Genomic DNA, 6,633 nt, shown 5'->3' on the forward strand with positions numbered 1-6,633 from the left:
GTGGAGTAATTCATTTTTGTATTCGTGAGTTGTCTATTAGCAAAACTCGCTAGACAATCTAGATTGTGGTCACCAGGCTAGCACAACACAGCTTCAACTGTGAATTTCAAAGCGTCAATATGAACATGAAAAGTTACATTCTAGTATGGGGCCCTTAAGATTGGTGTGGTGGTTAGAGCCTTTTTCAATTCCTCATATGTAAACTATCCATTCGAATATTATCAACAACTTGTACAGAGGTCTAGCAATCAATGCATAGTTTAGCACAAACGGTCGATAGTACCTTGTATGGCCAAGGAAGCACTAAACTCCCTTGTAATTGGTTGGGGGTGGAATATCTACAATAATCCTGACTTTCAAGAAGTCAGTGGAAATGTCGTTCTTGGACACCACATGCCCTAGGATGCATCTGCTCTTTACCCAGAACTAGCACTTTAAGGGGTTCAATGAGAGACAATATAGTCTGCATCATTCAAAAACTTCTCAGAGTTTGTCTAAGTGTTCCTTCCAATTGGAGTGAACACATAAGTCATCAACAAAGACCTCTAACTCTTTTCTAAGCATGTCCTTGAATATTGTGCACATGAGCCTCTAAAAAGTAGCATGTATGTTAGTCAACCCAAAGGGCATGACTATGTAGGCAAAGATGCCCCACTTAGTGGCGAAGGTGATCTTGTGTGTGTCCTCAGGTGCACTTGCACTTGATTGTATCCCGAGAAGCTATCCAAAAAATTGTAGGCCTCTTTGCCCACTACTCTCTCGAGCATGTGTTCAATGTACGGCAATGGATAATTGTTCCTCTTGGTAGCAGTGTTCACCTTCTTGAAGTTGACGCACACTTTGATCTTTCCATTTTTCTTCTTCAGCACAATCACTATGGGAGAGACCTAGTCTGTATGCTCAATCTCATAAATGAATCCTACCCTTAGTAGCCTATCAATTTCTTCCTTGACAGTGTGAGCATGCTTGAGATTCATAGGATACGATTGATCGATGTTGCTTTGGGGGTCATGGGGATATTATGAGTTACGACACTCGGATCTACCTCTTTCAGCTTATCGAGGGACCAAGCAAAGACGTCCATGTACTCTCGCAAGATAGTAATGGGACCTGCCTCCTCCTCGATCAAGTCATCGAAAATAAAGATAGGTCGGGGTGTCTCTCCTTCCTTAGCTAGATTAACCTCCTTGACTTTGGTTGGTGGTCATTCTATTGGTTTGCTTGATTGCCATTGTTCTTTGTCTCCTAGCAAGATCACTACCCTATCGACTTTCTCAAACTTAGTAAATCGCTTTGGCAAGTCTTGTGGCTTCGTTTGCTCTTTAGCATGTGTATCCCTAGGCTGCTTGTGTCATTCTTCCTTCAACCTTTGGCGCCTTAGGTGGACTGGAAGGTCCCCCTTGGTGCGTCTGGTCTTAGGTGGTTGTAGCACCTTAAGATCACTATCTGAACTTACCCTCGACTCAGAATCAAACTCTCAGTCTTTGTTAGAAGACTGAGTCTCACCTGGTGTTCATAGTTTGGATGGTGACTCTGTCCTAAACACTAGTGAAGCACTTGGCTGGCAATTCCTGCTTGTTCGTAGTCAATTTCCCCTATGTGCTCCAGCTAGGATCGATTGCAATCCATGCACATGACTCCTCTCTTGATTCTAAAGGCACTCTTCCTACACGGATTGGAGTCAACTCGAATTTGTTCTATCACCCTTCCCTCATTGTCATATTCTACCGTATCCATCTCTCCTTTGCTTCCATCGCTAAAAGAACAGCAATCCTTGTAATCTTTGCTAGAACCATCCCTCTCTTATTGCTTGTCATCTCCTAGGTCTTGATAGGGCCTTTCCTTCTCGTCGGTGACTAAGGCCCAGTTGTACGTTAAGTTTAAGTCGTGCACTTTGGTCTATCTCCACTTAGGTTCATCCAAGAGATCTTGGAGAGGTTTAAGGTTAGCAACTAGATTGCTGGCTAGCTTGCTTGTCGTATATTCTAGGACCTCCAGGATTCCTCGCTTGTTACTTGGGATGTGGAGTTCAACAAGGTTGGATCGTCCATTCGAGCTTTTGGCCATCATGTAGATTGGCACTGAGGGTGTGTTTCTAGGCTTATCAATTGTCTTAAGCAACTCACTCCTACTCCTCACTGTCTGAGAATGGCAGATCTATCGTGGTGAGCACATGCATCCAATCTTGCTCATCTTTGTGACAGGGGGCCAGCCTAGCAGGATATCACAATCCACTCCCTTCATGACTATAAAGTCAACAGAGAATTGGATCCATAAGATCTTCAATGGCCAATTCTTTAATACTCCAAATGGTTCCACTTTGATTCCATTGGCTAGGGTGACATTGAACCGAGCATTCTCAACGGGCAGGTTACCCCAGTCCTGGAGTACTGTGTGGCTCAACACACTAACTCCTATTCCCATATCCAAAATTCCCTTTCTCATGGTGTCCCCTAGAGCTAGGATCGGTAAGATTGCATGCATTTTGGTGCCTTTCCAAAAAGCATGGACATGCAAGGACTGGGCACTGAGTGCAGCGTTAGAATGGGTATCTAAGTTACCATGTCATGATCGTGTAGATCAACTATCCCTTGCTCCATTGGTCCTTCAACCCACTACTTCAGTTCTTTCCATAGTGTCGGATGTTGCCTAAGTAGATCTCCTAGGCTTAGAGTCACCAAGGTGGTCACTAGTGTGTTGAGGAGGTCATTAGCTGCTTACCTCTCTCCTAACTCTGCATTTCTTGGCCAATGGCCCTGACTGGTTTGCTAGCACGTAGTATGTAGGTTTTGTTTAAGTGGCACTGCTTGTGGTACGGTTGCATCCCCCCTTGACTTTGGTCATGGAGATGAGGTTGGTGTGCTTACACTTGAGAGACCATCAATCTCATCTTCCAATATGGGTTCAGCATCCTTCAAGTGCTCCTGGGCTTCTTTCACCCACTCCTTGACCTTTTTGATGGCCTCAAGTTGGCACTTCGGGTTGGCGTACTCCCCAACCTTTGCACTCCCCTTCTCGGTTGTCTTTGGAGCTTACGTTTTTGCTTTCACGTTTGTCACCTTTTTTTTAGCAAGTAGTGTCATGGCACTTGCCATTTCCTTTATCCTGAGTACGTGGGCCTAATTTTTTGCTTAACGTTGAAACTCTCCTAGAGTTTCTAGCATTACTCTTCTCTTGGGTCAAGCTCTTGGAGCTTCTCTCTTTGAGCTAGTCATCCACTCTAATCGCCTTGTCAAATATCCTAGCTAGCGCATCTCGCTACAAGCTTGAATTGCCTACCAAGGCCTTGTAGAGCTCCTCACTTCGTATCCCATTGATGAATACTATGGAGATCGCTCTTTCAATGCGTTGCTCACCAATTGGGATTCTCTTAAAGAGACTTTGCATGTGGATGACATAGTCTTTGATGTCCTCCTTGTCTTTCTGCTTAACGTTCATCAGCCACGCTAGAAGATTATCGGAGTACCCACGCTCAGAGAATCTCTTAATGAAGAGACTCTTGAGGTTGTTGAAGTCAGTTTTCTCAGTAACATCCAGACTCGTGTACCAGGTCCTACCCTTATCTCCGAAGCATAGAACACAATATTAGTGAGTTTGGGAATCTCCTAAATTTCATTTTTTGAATACTAAAAAGGTGGCACTGGGATAACATGCCCATAAGTTTCTCAAATCTATATTATGTGACCTATCATTGGAAGCGCTTGAAAAATGGAATCTATTGAGCTATAGAGCGCTCGATTTGGAGTTATAATATTCAAGTTATGACAAATACAAATATTTGACCACGTGTCCCAAACTTATGGAAAATTCCCATATTCCCCAAAATGGTGTTACAGACCAAAAGCTTGTGAACTCTGAGTGAGATCGATGAAGCCGTTGGCCTTGCAGACTTGCTCGAACTGCTCTACGAAGCTATATGGGTCATCATTTGGCTGGTACTTGTCTAATTACTTAGCCACAATAGGGATTCTTGATTGGCTCTTAGAGCCCTGGTTATCTCCTAAATGTCAAGAATCGCATGGTGGGGGGACTTACTTAAGTTGTTGCACCAAACATACACTATACGCACAAGAGGAAGCTCACTCAAGAACATAAGAAGAGAGATAGAGACCAAATACTAAGTCAAACAGTGCATAACAGACTATACTGATCAACCGGTGCTATATCTTTGCCATCCGTAGGTAGGTGTAGCAAACTAAATATAATAAGTGATAAGTTAGTGGCCATGTGAGTATCATAATGACCACCAACGTGCTAAGTGTAGACGTGCAAACCCATCTAGCCAAGCGGTCCATCATCAATGTCCACACATGTTGAGCTTTCCTACCTATTTTTTATTTCTATAACCTCATTTTTTTGTGGGTTATACCTACAAGTAAATTGTCTCTTTATCCCATGAGTCCTCAAGAAGCCACTAAACTCATTAGAGAGATACTCTCCCCCTCCATCTGATCTCAAGCACTTAACTTTCAAGCAAATTTCTATTTCAACAATTGCCTTGAAAGATTTGAAGTGCTCAAATATATTACTCTTTTTCTTCATAAAATATACCCATAGCTTCCTTAAACAGTCATCAATAAATGTGACAAAGTATTTACTGCCACCAAGAGATACATTTTGTGTGGGGCCCCAAATATTTGTATGTACTACATCAAGTATATTTCTGCTCACCTCGCTGTCATGCGAAAAGGGTTGTCTCACCTACTTACCAAACTGGCATGCTTCACAAACTTTATGAAATTATGCAACTCTAAAAGAAGGCAACCCTGTAACCAACCCTTTAAACTACATTAATTTTAGCGTTTGCACATTTGCAAGTCCAATACATTTATGCTATATTTCAATGTATGCAACCACTCCTTTTCCTTAAGCATACATAGCAGCATCCATTGCAAGAATTCGAACATCTAAAGTGAACATGTGGCCAACTCTACTTCCTTTTGCGACCAATCTGCACTTATCATTAAAGTCTTCTACAAAACAACCTTTTGTATTGAATCGAACCTGCAACCCTTGCTCTACATTTGGCCAATAGACACTAGATTCTTTGTGGTTGATGGCACATGTAATACATATGTCAGACTCTTTATTTGGCCATCATGCAGGACAAGGGAACCTTTTCAATGTGTGAAATTGGGTGGCATGAATAATCATCCATTTGCACATAACTTGGATTTTGTAAGTCCTAGATCTCTCCAAACCATTCAACATGACTGGTCATATGACTAGATGCACCTAAATCAACATACCATATGTCATCATGTGTCCCCTTTTATGTAACTGCATTCATCATATGTTGCATGACAAATAGACTCTCATTTTTGTCTTCATTCTGTCGTGAAGACAATGCATAGTTTCCTTGTTGCAATTTACCACTTCGAATATCATCCTTCTTAGCACAACAATGGGCTACAATATGACCTATTTTGCCACAATAATGGCAAGCAATAGCAAAATTTCCAGAACCTCTGTTCTGCCATCCACCTCTTCCTCTAGAGCTCCTCTACCTCTAAAGTTTCCTCGGCCTCTTGAAACCTGTATTTCACCAAATTGTTTATTGAACCTGTTTTGCTGGTTATCGCTAGCATATCCCATGCCATGGCCTCTCGAAGAGGATCTACCACGTCCCCTTCCTGAACTTGAGTAAAATGCTTGGACCTGATTACTATTTCTTTCAAATGCACCCTATATATTGATCTCTTCGATAATCATGAGAAAAACCAGCTCATCAAAATTTGGAAGTGGCTTCTATATGTATACAGAAGTGACAAACGATGTCCATGCCTTCTCATTATTAAGGCCACTCAAAGTGGATGAAACTAGATCATCATCATCAAGCATTGCATCAATCGTTGCTAAAGCATCTGCAATGATCCTCACCTTCAAAACATACTCATTGATAGACATTTTCCCTTTCTTCAAGGTATTCAACTCTTGCTTGAGTTGAATATTCTGTACCTTTGTATTTACAGAATATATATTCTCAAAATTTTTCCAAGCCGCATGTGAAGTTTCTGTGTTCCTGATATGTCCCAGCATAGTATTATCAATGACTGTAGATAGCCAATATATCACCTTTTTGTCTTTTGTATTCCATTCTTTCCATGCCTTTAATTCATCTGCAGTCGAAGGGATGCTCAGCTCTAGCTCCTTTAATTCATCTACAATTGGAGGGATACTCAGCTCTAGCTCATTTTCTTTACCTAAATCAAACTCATAAAGGCCCTTTCCAATGAGCAAGTTCGTCACACTGAACTTTCATGAAGGGTAGTTGTTATTGTCCAGTTTCTCAATAATGGGATTTCCACTATTCTCTGCCATTATCACAAAAAAATAATACAACACAGCAAGCTAGTCTTTTGCAATCTTTCACAACAAGTGCACAGCAATACACCAAGCAACCTTTTTCACTGATTGCTCAATTGTACATGTAATCTCAACATGTTTGTAGATAAATCTCATGTTTGCTTCCTAGCAAACACCTCAAAAATCATAGATTCAAAATCTGTAACCTGTGCACCCACTTTCAATCAATATAGCCGAAATCACAATATACCGTGAAACTATTGTCCGCAACCTTGCGGCTCTTAAACGGGGCCTGAAACGGCCTCAGATACCCAAAAAAACTACAAA

This window comes from Lygodium microphyllum, chromosome 23 (assembly GCF_053477565.2).
Source record: "Lygodium microphyllum isolate KBCC chromosome 23, Lygodium_microphyllum_v1.1.10, whole genome shotgun sequence".
NCBI classification, from domain to species: domain Eukaryota; kingdom Viridiplantae; phylum Streptophyta; class Polypodiopsida; order Schizaeales; family Lygodiaceae; genus Lygodium; species Lygodium microphyllum.